At 49.5% G+C, this 15,426-nt stretch overlaps 1 long non-coding RNA gene across 9 annotated transcripts; it reads right to left on the reverse strand.

The window, feature by feature from the left end:
- Window positions 1-1,290: 1,290 nt before the first annotated feature.
- LOC123138031 (uncharacterized) lies at window positions 1,291-6,157 on the reverse strand. 9 transcript variants are annotated; one of them, XR_006468784.1, is made up of 9 exons: window positions 5,672-6,157; window positions 4,814-4,949; window positions 4,539-4,736; window positions 4,029-4,104; window positions 3,837-3,890; window positions 3,655-3,755; window positions 3,024-3,117; window positions 2,529-2,938; window positions 1,291-1,717 (listed from the first exon to the last, which is right to left on the reverse strand). It is a non-coding gene; the product is annotated as an uncharacterized lncRNA (long non-coding RNA). The 9 variants fall into 9 exon arrangements; XR_006468779.1 differs by lacking the exon at window positions 4,029-4,104 and having other exon boundaries at window positions 3,722-3,755; XR_006468778.1 differs by lacking the exon at window positions 4,029-4,104.
- Between the last annotated feature and the right edge of the window lie 9,269 nt (window positions 6,158-15,426).

The raw sequence follows: 15,426 nt of genomic DNA on the forward strand, positions 1-15,426 counted from the left end.
AATTGTTTTTTTTTATTTTTGTTTCAAATTTGAGAAATGTTCTTGTTTTCAAAAAATTCACAATTTTTTGTTCCAAATATCAAAAAAATGTTTGTGCTCTAAAACATTATCTGCAAATTTCAAAAGTGTTCCCATTTAAACAATAAGTTCATAAATATTTTTAAAATGGAAATTTTCAAAAGTTGTTCGCATTCTCAAAAAATGATCGTAATTTTCAAAAATTATTTCCAGTTTCAAAAATACATAAAAAATGTTCCTAAACTTGTTCACATTTTCAAAAATTGTTCCCGGTTAATTTTTTTGTATTTTTCAGAAAATGTTCAAAATTTGATATACTGTTTGCGCAACCAAGAATATTCTATTTTTCAACAAATTTTGAAATTTTTAAAAATAAGAAAACCACTGCTGCAAGGCGCGGCTACATTTTTTTCCTTTGTTTTTTCTTCCTTCTTTGTTTTTCCAAAAAATCACAAAATTTGATAAATCACAATTTTTTATCGAAATCTGGAAAAGTCGCCGTTTTTTAATTTGTTCGCAATTTTTTGTTAGAAATATGAATACAAATTGTGCTTTAAAAAATTGCTTGCAAATTTCAAAAAAGTTCCCATGTCAAAAATTGTTCGGAAATGGCATTTTCAAAACATGATCCGAATTTTCAAGAAAAAATCCCAGTTTAAAAAATACACAAATAAAAAAATGGTCAGAAATGTTTTAAACTGGCCTTGTTTTCAAAAAATGTTCCCAGTTTAAAAAAATATTTGTATTTTTCAAATAATGTTCATAATTTAATAAAATATTTGTGCTTCCAAGAATATTCCTTTTGCAATTATTTTGAAATTTAAAAAAACAGCTGCTACAATCGTATGGTGCCATGGCGATGCAATCGCTGCAGCCATGCTAAATGGGGCAATAGCTACAGCATGTGAAATGGGCCGGCTCACTCGGGGCAGCTCTGTGCGAAGGAGATCCCATCGATCGCATCCAGCAGACCAAAAGCAGACCAGCACTAACCCTTCAAAAAAAAAAGATGACCAGCACTGTGTGCTCCAAACTAGGCTTTTACAAGTATTTATTAGCAATTAAATCTTCAGAAAAATAAGAGACTTGGCTTTCACTAACGAATTTATACACCATGCCATCTATTTTATCATATAAAGTTTATTGACCTATTTTTTATTCATTTCATCCATAATTTGAGATATAAATAATTCATACCAGCCACATGAATAATTTATGTAGAATAATTTATATAGAATAGGAACGCGCTGCAACTAACAATGATAACCAAGGTAACAAAACGCCAAATCTGGATTAATATCAGCCATAGCTCAAATAATTCATAAATCAGCAAAACTTCACCATACATCGTATTCATACCGGCCATGAATTCAAAGAAAGGCTAGCTTAATTTGCTAAATTGCTAGAACACTTGAATCAGGATATACAATCTGCTATAGCATAGACCACACATCAACTAGACCAAAACACCTAAGCACTGCTGGATGCATGATAGTTTTCCTTTATTTCCAACATTTCACCCAGCTTGCGCTTCATCCCAGGTTTAGTCGATGGATCCTCAATAGTGTCATCAGTGGAATGCGCACAGGATGAAGCTGTCGATTTGTTCTCCCCATTACTGTTAATCTGTCCCTCCACAAGAGCAGACCATCCAGATGAAACCATTTTGTCAGGCTCTTTCTCCTCATCAAACTCCTCCCTGCATGGATCACAGAAGAAATGAAGCTATAGTCATTGACAAAGTGCTGAAGTAAAAAAGTGGATAGGAAGAAATACGGTGTTCAGGTCTGGTTTGCCTTACAATAGAGCGACCTGTCAATGTATTTGAGGTATGATATTAAGCATGGAATGTGTGGAAAAAAATACATGATAAAACTAATCTGTATGTGAAAACACTTTATAAAACAACAGCAGTTTCAGTATCATGCTACTACTCTGGGACAGTGGGAAATCATCTGCTAACTTTAATTAGCAGCATTGTATAAAGGTTTTTCAGGCACATTCTAAGCTAGTAAGTAACTAGAATCATCTATGACCGCCTAGTTTTTGTTGTGCAAGAGTCATTCATAACTAATATTCTATAAAGGCTGTTGGAAGGTAAGGGGAACCAAGAAAAATATTATTCGATGCAAACATCCAGCTGAGTTATAGTTTTAGATGACATAACTGGCCCATAAGGCTGGTCGTAATGGGAGTATCATAAGTAGTATCATGCACGCCAACTAAGCAATTTTTTGATGAGGTGGCATAGAATTAAATGAAGAAAGAGAGACTTGAGTATCATATCATGATACCATATCATATTAAATGATGTACTAGTTTGTGTCATGCATGGCAATAAATATAGTCTTATATGATACCAAAATACGATACTCTCCATTACGGATGTAGTATCATACACTAGTATCATATGCATGATACTATTATATAATACTCCCCATTACAACCAGCCTAAGAAGCCAGCGTGTTTTCTAGCAAAGCATTAATACGTGGAAAACACAAATATGAACCTGTGCTTGATGTTAATGTTGCATGACAACTCCTGCCGGAAATCCTCAACAGCAAGCTTTGTGCCATTAATACTGGAGCTGACAGTTCAGTCAAGACATGTAATAGTTGATCGACAATATGGAAACGCAAGGGCACAGTCCAAAAAGGACAGAAATGGCATTGGAGTGCATTGTTCCATTGGCCCTTGCCTTGAACAGGAAACATTATGAGTCTATGAGGATAGTACATTCTCAAGGTTTGAAGCATAGTTTGCAGCCTCGTCTTCCTCTAAGCCATCACCATCCTCAAAAACAAGTGTAGATCCAATCATTACCAACGAGAGGATCATTCCAAGTTTGCTTTTTATAATCTTGTCGATAACCTCCCTAAGCTTCGTGGCCTTAGTGTTGACATCCAGCAGAAGAGGGGTCTGATGCATTCAGTTTTAGTTTCATGTCAGATACAAAAGAGGAATAACATATAAGAACATGATACCTTAAGACAGCGCAAAATACCTCAGAGCAGACATAGCATGATTTATTAGGTTCAAAAGGTTCTACAGGCATCAGGAGCATCGTCCTTCTAGGATGTTCAAGACAATATGTCATTCTGTAACATGCCAAAAAATGAAGTTACGGAGCTTTACTGTATTGCCGATGAGGAAGGCACAGAAACACGTAAAATAACATATGACATGTAAAAAAAGGATGCCAGAAAACAGGCAACAGCAGCTCTCTTTCCAAATTACCATTTCCAGAAAACAGGTACACTGAACTTTAAACTTCAAGAAGAGTTCGGTGAAGTGGAGGTTGAGGAAATTATCTCGATTCAAGGTGCAATAGTACATATTTTATCAGCAGACAATCTTTCACTAATATGAGCTTCCTATTTCCATTACTTGTCTGGTATGTGCAGAAGTATATTAAATGTAAAAAAATGTTAATTCCAAGCAAGGTAGCCCGAATATGAATACCCAGCACCCCAGAATCATTCTCCTGACATGTTTTGGCATCTTCTATCCTTTTAGAGATGATGCTCAATATAATTAACAATGACATAGTAGTAAATGATTTTTAAATAGTTTGTGATATTTGTAAAATGCATGTGTCGTTTAAGAAACTTCTGAAGGGCTAAAAGAGTACGCACCATCCATAACGACATGAGGACTATTCTTGCTTGGATAGACAATAAATGAGGAATTTAGAAATCTTACAATAGAGAAACCCTTCACTGATATTCTTTCCCTCCTGCAGCAGTGTGGTAATGGTATATGAAACTGGCACATACAACAATATCACACGCACATCACCACATACATCAACTCTCACCTCGAGGAAGATGGCACCAGCGAAGTGCCCAAAATACATAATCCAATCAAGAACCTGCAAATAAAAAGGGGTAGTAATTTCAAGAAGAGCAACAAAAGCCCCTAAAACAGAGCGTGAACATCGGTCATCTGCTCCATTTAGTGTTATGTAAGAACAAATGTAAACATTTATATAAAGCTTCAAGAGACCTACAATGAACCAACAATAAGTAGCCTATATCATCAGAACAAGATGTGGAAATACTTGGGCATGCAGCAGAAATAATGGCCTGATCGGCAGTAGGAGATAATGTCAATACTAGTTTATTGAAATGATTTCAAGTTGCAATAAGTTCAAACATACCAATAGCAGCAAGTTTATTACAAATATATCAAGTTCTAAACAAAAAAAGCACCTCACCCTGAAGTTGCATAGTTACTTCAGAAAACTGTAGCAGCACATATCTTACATCAATTTCAAATCCTATACAGAGATTATCAAACAAACACTCACAGGCAACCATTACAAGAACTGTCGAGGCTCAATTAGGTATAAGGAACACAAAATTTAAGTTTTTTGTTCAGCTAGCATGACCCACTTAAAATGAAGCATCAACGTGCTGCCACTTGATTAGAGGAAACTGAAAAAGCCTTTCAAGAGTGCTACCATCTGTCTAAAGCACACCAAAAGCATGGCAAATGATGAAGGACAGAAGGAGCTTACCTCCATATACTGATCCACAGTAAGATAAGTCCTACAAGCGTTCGGCCGACATATCTCTGTTTTTAAAACAAAAAAATTAATAGTCCACTACAGCCTAAACCCGTGCCTCATATATCATATCATCTATATTTTTTTGATTGAGTTGTGAACAGCCCTTCTTGCAGCAACCTCAGTGCCTTCTTGCCATCTATAGTAATTCTGCACACAACAGAACTAGATGAATGAGGCCCGGAAATAATATGCATTGGTTCATAGTCTTTATTGATTGCACTAACCCAGAATTCCTCCTCCACTTGTTGTACAAGGTTGTCTAACCACCTCTCCCAATATGTAGCGGGATCCTTAGCCATCTCATGCTTTCACGACCATGCAGGCTCCTGCTTGCCTTTATATGTGACTAGTGCAGAGAACCTGTCACGAATTGTCAAGCCAAGTATACCATTCAGCAACAGCATGGGAATAACACTCCACGAGCATCTGCCCTAGAGAAGGCTTGTTCTACAAAATGATTAGTCTTATCCAGCCATTCTGCACTGTAATTGTTTTTGCCCTTATGGCCCGGGTACATCATAGAACTTTATTCTGTCATCGTATAATTCACAAAAGCACGGCATGGTTTAAAGTTCACAATCACCATCTAACCTGCAACATATCAGAGTTCAATCATGTTTATACCTCATGTGTAAACTTTGCATTCAATAGTCCACTGGTTTTGGTAGAAAAGCAGTAAATAAAAATTGCACACACACAGTAACTTGGTCTTTTGTATTTAGAGAACAAGCATCATCATTGTGGGTCGAAATTGGGAACTTTCCATAAGGCAGCCGTATTGCTAACTAATTAATCTGTTTTAGGATGTAGATTTTACACCCTAGAACCAATTAATTAGTTAACATCTGGTGAAATAGAAAGCTTCCACCGGTCATAGGTAGTACTAGCAAACATTGGTGAAAATCACAGTTAACTGTGGAAAGCAATTAAAATACGTAACAGATTTACAAGACTCGAAAAGATAATCAATGAATCCAGTGCTTGAATAAATCCGACTATAACAAGTACTTAATGTTTAATTCCTGTACAATATAGTTTGAATTAAACACTGAAGAGAAGGAGACTGGAGACATGCATCTTACCTTCCGAAGGAGCTGGAGAAGTTCAGTCAAGGTGTGTTGTGGCTCGCGGGGTTGCATGGACATCGTACTCTTGAGGCCGATGACGTAGAGGAAGATTGGGGACTCGTGTAACGGGCGTGGGTTTTCTTCGCGACTGCCGACGGGGAGGTTAACGACGCGGGAGAGGGGGGAAGTATCCACGAGGAACAGGCGGTCGAGCTGAGCGGGAAGGATAGGTCAAGTGGGGGCGGAGGTACAGGCGACCAGCGAGCTGGGCGGGGATGTGTGCGGCGGTGGGATCTAGGTCTCGGAGGCGGAGGTGGGGGCGGCAAAAGGCAGTCGGGGAGGCGCAGGTAATGGCCGGCAAAGAACTGGATCCGATTGGAGCGCGGTGGTGGAGGAGGCAGCGAGGCTGAGGATTAGGCGGCGGTGGAAGCGCGCTGCTCGCGGCGCGGGGGAAATTTTAGATCTCGGCGGCGGCGGCGGGCGGGCTGGGGGCAGCGGGCAATTTGGATGAAATTTTTATGAATGGTTAGGGCTGCCTATGACCGGTGGGCCACACAGTTGACATTTGTTTTTTTCGAAAACTTTATTCTAGCTTTGGCCAAATATGGTGCGAGCTATGAAAATGGAGTAGCAAAACATACACAAACGCTTTATAATTGTTATATGTAATAACCTAATCTATGTTCATAATTATTGTGGTGGGAATGATCTTACTAATCCTGATTGGGGCTTTACTTACTTATGTGTGGTGTACCCCTCCCAGGTCCTATAGACTTTTTTTAACCCAATAGAACTATCATACCACAATATATTCAAAGTTTTCGTTACTAGGATTTGGCCAATTGTCGTGCACGGACCGGTGTGTTTAAGTGGCGCATGTCGACCATTTAAAGGTGTCTCACTTACTATGGCCCTGTTCGGAATTCCTCCATTCTGCTCCGATATTGCTGACTCCGCAAAGCTGTGAAGCTCGGTTTTAGCCGTTGGTCCGCTCCGGGAGCGCATCCGAGGGAGCGGAGAGGAGCCGGACGCGGCCTATATTTCAAAGCCAAAGGGGATCGAAAATGGGCTGGCGCCAACCACCTCTCCCTCCTTTAACATTTGAGTGTGCTAGCCTCAATAGATGTGATCGACGTGTTGTCTTGTTCTCTTTCTCATGGAGACTTAAATGCGATCTCTCCCTGACATCTATATTCCATTGACATTACACGGGGTTCGAAAGAGAAGGCTTCGTCTATGTAGTCCCTCCCCTTCTCCTTCCTTGTGTAGTCCACCGCATGTGTCTTCATATATGTTACCTTATTGGGTGATATGTGTTATATTATCCCTCCCTCATTCCTCGTGTAGTCCACTGCACGTGTCTTCATGCAGTCTCTAACGGCCATCCAGCGAGCCCTCCCTCACTGTCATCTTTCGTCGGCGAGAGATGATGGTCTATACATTTTGCATGGATCCTCTTAACTCTCCCGTTGCGCCGTGGTGGTGGAAGGGATCTGGCTCTAGCGTTCATCCGATCTGGTGTGTCGAGGGGTAATGAAGCTAGCTTTAGTCTTCTTTTGCTATTCAGGCACACAAACATCGACATGTGCCAGTAGAGTTTAACACCCAATATCTTATATATATGTCTTCAGTGCGCGATGTGGAGTGCTTGTGTTGATCGTTGGTTGCGCGGTTGCCTGGTGCAAATCACCTCCCCATAATTCTTTAGGCTTTGAGCATGGGAGACCCCCAATCACCTCTAGTGCCTTAGGTGTTCCTCCTCGACAAGCTGCTAAGCGTCGTCCTAGGCGGATGCATACCTGGTGCATCTAAAACATTACCGCCGGATAGGAGATCCAATGGTCTCCTACAAAGGTTCCACAGACTGCAAAAAAAAAACCCTCAAAGAGTTACTTAATTACACGAATGCAGTGAATCTCCTTCGACCATTGGATATGAGATTCTAAGGCTCGTGTGCTCCCGTAGCATGGGAGCATGTAAGCTTCGGGAGCATCTAGGGGCTGTTTGGATTGCATCCATCTCGTGCCTTACCAATATATTGGTGTTGATTGGGAAGCTGCATCATGTTTAGATGGGAACCAAAACTTTGGCAAGCCTACGACTCCCAACCCTTCTCTCTATACTTTATGCACCCAGTTGCTGGCGAAACGCGGGCGGTCGAATTGGTCGCCAATTTTTTGGCTTGCCAACGACACTCGTGATTTGGCAGGGTAGTCCTGGGCAGAAACCAAATAGGCTCCTAATATTTTCCCGTCTTAGGCATCGTAAGGCCAAGTTTGATGGAGTTGGTGGGTTCGTTGCTTCCGTCGTGGTTTACAAGAATGTTAACACATACATTACACTAATCTTGTTAATTTTGTACTAAAATATAGCGTAATAAATACCCTTCGTTCCACAATGTAGTGCGTCCATGCTTCTCGAGATTTAAGTTTGACCATATATTATACCAATTTTTGCCCCCGCTGCAGTCGGTCTTGTTGGTTGAATATATGGTCAAACTTAAATCTCGAGAAGCGTGGGTGCACTATGTTGTGGAACAAGAGGGGTAAAATGTATTTGTCTAGCACTCCCTTGGTTTCTTTTTAGTCCGCATATAAGATTTGTCTCAAGTCAAACATAGTGAAGTTCGACCAAGAGTATACCAAAAAATATTAACAATTAATAATATAAAATTGATATCATTAGATGCACCATTTAATTAACTTTCATCTTGTACATCTCTAATATTGTAGATGTTGATAATTTTGTATATAAATTTGGTCAAACTTTAATTTTTTTGATTTAAGACAAATCTTATATGGGAAGTAAAAAAGAAAAGGAGGGAGTATATTTTGCAAACGTGTCACGTGGCAAGAAAACCCGCGCGCGCCTGTTCACTTTTGGCTCCTAGGGCGCCAACGCGAAAAAATATCCAAGGTGAATTTACCATGTTACCCAACAGGGTTCAGCGAAACCACGACCCGGCCAGACTTCCATTGGCATGGTATGGAGGTTACTCCTATAATTTTACACACACTGACACCAATTATCCTCCCCCTTGTCTCCACACCCGCCTGCAATTCCCAAATCCCCTTCGTCCCCAACTCGAACTCGCTCCTTTCGGCTCCACCACCAGCCAGATCCACCCACCCTCCCCTCCATCTCCACCGAACCCTTCAACCACCGCCGGACCAAGTCGTCGCCGGGGCAAGGTCTTCTTCGCCCCAATACCTCTCCCCCACCCCCACCTCCTGCTCATACCCTAATCCACACCCTCCCCCGCAGGCCACGGTCCGCCTCCCCTTTTGCATCCACCGCGCGACACCACACATCAACTACCGCTTGACCAAGTCTCGCCGCTTCAAAGACCTCCACCACCACAACGCCGCCGGTTGAAGGACTTTCTGCCACCACACCATCGTCGTCACTGTCGGGGGTTGGGTGCGACATATGCCAATGGATGGCTTATCATGGTGGGAGTGAGTAAAACATCGTCGGTGCCTGAAAGCAGGATGAGGCGTAGACACGAACGCCGGCATACTCGGGGCTCTCCTAGGAGATAACACCCCTAGTCCTACTCTGCGGGGTCTCCGCATGATCACTAAGGCACAAGTGATACAAAAGGTGCTCCTTGAGTTGTATGCTAGATGTAGGAGAAGGCAAGGCTAGCACTTTCCTGCTCTAGGGGAGTGGCTAGTTCTAATGGAGTGGGAACCCTTTGCATGGGTGCCCTGGGAGGTTTATATAGGCCTACCCCCCAGGGGTACAATGGTAATCTGGCCGGGTGCTGGGCCCGGCTGTCAGCGTCTCCGGCCTCCGGCTTCTCCGCTGACCACTAGGGCCCGCCGCCTGGTGGGTCCTGCCGGCTGGTCTGGTACGGAGCCGACAGGCCGCTCCCGCCGCTGGCGGGTCTGGTTGGTGGCTGCTCATTGTAGCCGTGCTGCTAATGACGCGGGCTTGGTCAGCTCAGTGTGGCTACAGCCCCGCCACCTGGTGGGAGATCACTGTAGCCATACCTGGTCTCATCAGGTTAATGGCGCACTTGCTTCGAGGGAAGGGACGACCGCCTGCTGCAGGCCAGCCTTCCCCAGGCCCGACTGGTTCAGCGTCCGCCGTCTTCTGAGGTGTCACTGCCCAATAGGGTCTGCCGCCTGCGGGCCGTACCGACGGGTCGTCGTGGGGAACAGGGCTCCGCCTGTCCGGAGGGACGTCAGGGGGGGAATGGTAACAGTGCCACGTCGTGCGGAGATCTCCGCCTGTACGGGGCACTGTGGCCACGCCAAGCCCAAGATTCGGGGACGAGGGGCTTCACTGTAGCCACGCCCTATCTCGTCCTCTTGATGGGGGCACAGACTCTGAGGGCACCAGGTGGCCGCCTGCACGACGCCGTCCTCTCTAGAGGCCGGCTGACTGGAGCCGACGCTCTTGATGCCGTCTGCTGGTGGTTGGTCGTCCTCCGGTGGCCGGCCTTTGAGCCAGCCGACCCCCGGAGGGCGGAGCTTCAGCTTGGGACACTGCGGGGCGAAGCCGGCCCAAAGTTTTGGCATGTTCAGGGACTCGGGTGAGGCTACCCGTGGCCTATTACTCCGACAGTAGTCCCCGAAGCCGGTGAGGTGTTGTGGTCGAGGGGCCGCGAAGTCTCAGCGGCTTCCCCCCTCACCGAGCCTCGGGAGAATGTTCGATCCGCCTTACGGTGCGCCGACTGCTGGAGTCGGCTTTGACAAGGCGGGATTGTCGGCTGATTTTGAACTCTAAGGCGGAAAAATAGGTGGTGTGCCTGCTAAGCTTCCCGGGGCTGTCGCCCGCCACACGCACGCCATGCGGCGCATGCCAGCCCGACCAGCCTGCCATCCCACGCTCCCAATGGGACGTGACAGTGGTCCGGGCCCGCCACTACCCGGCCTCGGCACATGGGCGGATCCGCTGTGCCGAGGTGGGCGGTTACGATTCCCACGAGCGTTCAAGGCGTAGTAAGTTTGCATGGTAATCGTGGGGTCGTGGGCACAGTTAATCCCACGATCCCACGCCCGCCCCCTCGGCTTCGTAGCCCGAGGGCTATAAGTAGGGGAAGGGAGGGGTGCGGTGGAGCACGCGCGCCCCCTCCCATACTCTCTTCCTCCTCCTGCTCTCTCTGCCATTGCTGCTGTCGCCGCTCCGTGCTTGCCGTGGTGCTGCCACTGTTCGCCGCCGCCGCGCTCCTCCTCCCTTCACAGCCCCGCCTGAGGCCATGGCGCGCGAGAAGGGCGGCGACTGGGATGGCTCGACGGTGATCGAAGACCACATCACCTTCCTCCAAGACACGCGTCGGATGCCCAACGCGGCGTTCGTCAAGGCGCGGGTGCTGCCGGCGGAGGAGATTTCACCGGCGCCGAAGGGGAATGAGCGGGTCGTCTTTTTCTCGCACTTACTTCGTGGGTTCGGCCTTCCGGTGAGCGGCTTCCTCCGTTCGTTCCTTGACTTTAACCATCTCCAACCGCATCATTTGACGCCCAACCCCGTGACCCTGCTCTCCACCTTCGTCACGGCGTGCGAGGGCTACATCGGCATCCTCCCCACACTCGAGCTGTGTGGAGCATTCTTCTACGGGTAGCTGGGCACCTCCGCCAAGGATACGGCGGCCCAGTGCGGCGGATTCGTCGTCGTGCACCGGCTGGCGAAAAGGAACGCCTTCCCCCTCATCAAGCTGTCACAGTCGGTAAAACTATGGCAGCAGTCTTATTTTTATGTTGAGAATGTCGATTCGGCTGTCGACTTCATCAACCTGTCGGCCTACGAGGCCGCCCCCCTACCGGGCTTCGGCCCAACTGGGGCTACAAGCTGAAGCCAGTGTCGGCGGACGCGGCAGCTACCATCGGCCGACTCCGGGTGCTCCAGGAGTAGGAGGGCCTCATGGCCTCCGACCTCCTCATCGCCTTCGTCGAGCGCCAGGTCCTCCCACTCCAGGGCCGCCCTCATCTGATCTATCGGATGAGCGGGCACCGTGACCCGAGTAGGTTGTGCACGAGGGAGATGCCGACTACTGAGGTCGCGAGGATGGTGAACAAGATCTCTGACCTCAAGGTGTCGGAGGGAGACTGGCGGTTCGGGAAGGCCGTATTCCCGTGACAACCCGCCACCTGCTGTAAGTCCCTCAGTTTCTTATTTCAATTCTGTCTTTCAGTCTTGTTCTTGTCGTGACGTGACTCCCTTCTAGAGCGCAGATTTATATGTCCGAGGCGATGGCCACCATCGTGGGGCCGGGTGGTGACTACCTGCCGGACAGGGCAGTGAGTGATGTGGACGACCCCGATTTGGGGGCGGCCGCCTTGGCGGACGACGCAGCAGGCAGCGGCGACGGAGCAGGCGGCTCCAAGGAGGGCGGCGGCATGGAGACCTGGCCTGACGACGACGACGAAGATGAGCTGCGCCCCGCCTGGAGCACTGCCAACACCGGCACAGGCCCCTCTACTTGGTCGCCCGCCCGTGGCAGCAAGCGCAAGCGGTAGCAAGGCGCTGCCCTGTTTGGCAGCGCGCCGAAGAAGCCCAAGAACCCGGCCGCGACAACCAGGTGGAAGGAAGCCGCGGCTAAGGTGGCCAAGTACCAGAGGCAGCCGAAGGTGCCAATCATGGTGTCAGCATAAGCACCCTTCTCACGCTTCCACCTTTTTGCCGGTCTGGCCTAAAAAACTTTTTTGTCTTGTCTTCCTGTCTCAGGGCCCCGCTCACCCTCGAGAAGTCGTGCGCCGCCTTGGTCATCAGGTCGACGGAGACTTCCTCCACCAACCGGCGAATCGACCCGGCCGCCGACCTCCGGGAGGCGATGGAATGGAACGCGCGGGAGGCGCGTGAAGAAGAGGCCGACCGCCTAGCGAAGGCGGAGGCGGACAAGGCCGCAGCATCTGCGGCGAGGAAGCTGGCGCAGGCGGAAGCCGAAGCCGTGGAGAAGGAGTGGCTCGCAGAGGCCGCGCGCCGCCAGGAGCCGCTGCTTGTGACGCCTTTGAACACCGCACCGCCTTCGCCGGAGTTTGAGGCGACGACTGGGGGAGCCGGTGACGAGCAGCCGGTCATGAAGAGGGAGGGCGGTGACGTGGCCATGTCGGACGTCATCGTGCCGCCGCCACCACCGACCAACGGAATGCAGGACGAGCAGCTGGCCGCCCCGCCGGTGCCACAAGCCGGGGACGAAGTGGTGATGGACCTGACTCCTGAGGTCCGCACACCCGCGCGCCGCCATCTGGCGAAGGCGGCCTCGGCACCGCGGCCGCTGGAGGCCGGTGCCGCGAGCTCGTCGGTCCCTGACATCGAAGCGACCAGCGCTGCGCCCACTCGCTGGGTACGCGGAGGCGGGACGGTCGCCCTGGCCCAGGTGTCCCTTGACGTCCAGGCCAAACTCCAGGCTGAAGCTGAAGCCCTCAAGCGATGCAACGAGGCATTTCTAGAGTCACGGGTAGCCATCCGCGTAAGTTTCCTTTGCTTCTCTTTATTTTAATCTTCTTGCTTTCTTCGTGGGGCGCGCAAGCGCACCCACTGGGTGTAGTCCCCAAGTTTCGGGCCGGCTGCTGAGCAGGCGGTCCAGAACTTTAACTTGCAGGCGCCAAATGCTGACTTTATCGGATATTTCTTTCGTAGGACTACCACAATCTTCGCGCGGTCACCTTCAACTCCAGGGTCCGGGAGCTGGAGACGTAAACCGCCCATCTGTCCGAGAGCCGGAGTAAGCTTCGATTTCCTTTCTTCGCGAGGGCGCGCTGGCGCACCCGCGGGCTGTAGTCCCCGAGGTTCAGGCCGACTACTGAGCAGTCGGGCCGAATCTTCCTAGTGACTTTATCTTTGCTAGCTACTTCTTCTCTGCGGGGGCGCGATAGCGCACCCGCGGAATGTAGTCCCCGAGATTTGGGCTGACTGCTGAGCAGTCGGGCCGGATCTCCCTGGGAACTGCATCCCTCTTCGTTATTTGAATGATGTTCTTTCTTCTTTCCTTTTTACAGAGGCCAACGCCGCCTTGCAGCAGTAGCTGGGCGAAGCCAACACCGCTCTGCGCGGCAAGGAGGCGGAGTGCAGCAAGCTGGCCGAGGAGCGAGACCGGCTGGTCACTCAGCTCGCGGAGCAGGCGGAGGCCCTCAAGACAGCTCAGCGGGAGGAGAAGTCGAAGGAGACCGACCTCCTCACTGAGTTCGAGATCGAGCGCTCCGCCTGGGCCGACAAGGAGGCACACATGACGGCCTGCTTCAGCAGCATCGAGCACTTGGTCGATGGTAAGCTTCATTTTCTTTGTTTCTTGTTTTGAGCTGTCGGCCCTTATCTTGGCCGACTGCTAGTTTCTGACTTTGTCTTTTCTTGCCTTCTGTCCGAGCAGACTTCTTCCCGGGCCACTCCGTCGCTGCGAACCAGATCATCAAGGCCCAGCGCGAGGAGCGGAGGGTGGAAGGCATGCAGATTGCCGCTGACGCCCCCCGGACCCTCAACGAGCAAATCCTCAGCATCCAAGCCCGTCTTCGGCCCACCCATCAAATGCTGCGCCGTCTTCAGCGCGTCGGGGCCCAGGCGATTTCCGCCCTCTAGCTAGGCGAACAGGCTCCACGCACCCCAAGTCGGACTGCCGACTGGCTGGAGGTGGCGGCCGGCCACCTGGAGGCCTGGAAGGGCTCTGCAGCCCGAGCAGGAGCGCGCCAAGCCCCTGAGTTCGTCAAGGCGTGGTACCCTGGGCTAGATCTAGCCCAGTTGACCACGTTTCAGCTGGAGGCGCAGGAGGAACTGGCAGCGGTGGAAACCGAGCTTATCAACAGGGCAGCGGAGATCGCCGACTTCACCGACACCAGCGCCTTCATCCCGAAGGTAGTCGAGGAAGGCGCCGAAGTGCCGCACGAGTGGCTCGGGCTGAACCTGGAGGATAGCGAGGATTCGGCTGAAGTCATCGACTCCAGCGATTAAGGGGAGGAGGAGGAGGAGGAGAGCGAAGACGACGTGCCGGAGGTTGGAGCGGATGGTCAGCCCCAACCTGACCGGGCCTCAAGCAACGATCCGTGCTCCAAAGCACCGAGTGCTGCTGGAGGCAGCCCAGCAAAGACCGACCAGCCACCCGTTCCTCCGACGAACGCTACCGACTTTGCCATCCAGCCCTCCGTCGTCCCGACTGGTACTGCCGACTCCACCACCCAGCCAGAGCCGCCTGCTGCACCAACCGGCACTGCCGACTCCATCGTTCAGCCGTAGCCCTCTGCTGCACCAACCGGCACTGCCGACCCCAACATCCAGCCGGAGTATTCTGCTGCTCCTTAGGATGTTTTATCCTTTTATTTTCCTGCTTGCTAGTCTGGACAACTTGATTAAATTTGCGCAATTCCACCCGTGGGGTGTATATCAAACTTTGTTGAATGCCGGCTGATAGGCCTTTATCTATGTAAATATCTTATCGCAATTTATGCTTTGCTTTGCCGGCTTATAACTTTTCTTGCTTTATACTCCTTGCCTTTTTCCTTTGCCGCCCTCCCTTGGCTATCCTCTTGCCAGCCAAGCAGCCGCTCTGCAGACTACGGCTGGTTTGAGTACTTAGCTTTTTGCGGGAGGGCAAGTACTTAGCCGTTTGGAGTGTTGGCAAGGGAAGCCGAAGCCGGCCGACCGGCTGCTTGGCAGCCGACCGAAGAGGTGCGGTGCCGACCTCAACTATATGCGTTTTTTCCTTAGCCATTTTTCATGTGGGCACCGTTTTGCAACCCCTGCCTGCCATTCAGTCGCTCTACGAGCTACGGCTTCTGACAAGGGAAGTTTATGGTGCCAACACACTACTTGTCCGGCTACAGGAAGCGGCATAT

This window comes from Triticum aestivum, chromosome 6B, assembly GCF_018294505.1.
Source record: "Triticum aestivum cultivar Chinese Spring chromosome 6B, IWGSC CS RefSeq v2.1, whole genome shotgun sequence".
In the NCBI taxonomy this organism is placed as follows: Eukaryota; Viridiplantae; Streptophyta; class Magnoliopsida; order Poales; family Poaceae; genus Triticum; species Triticum aestivum.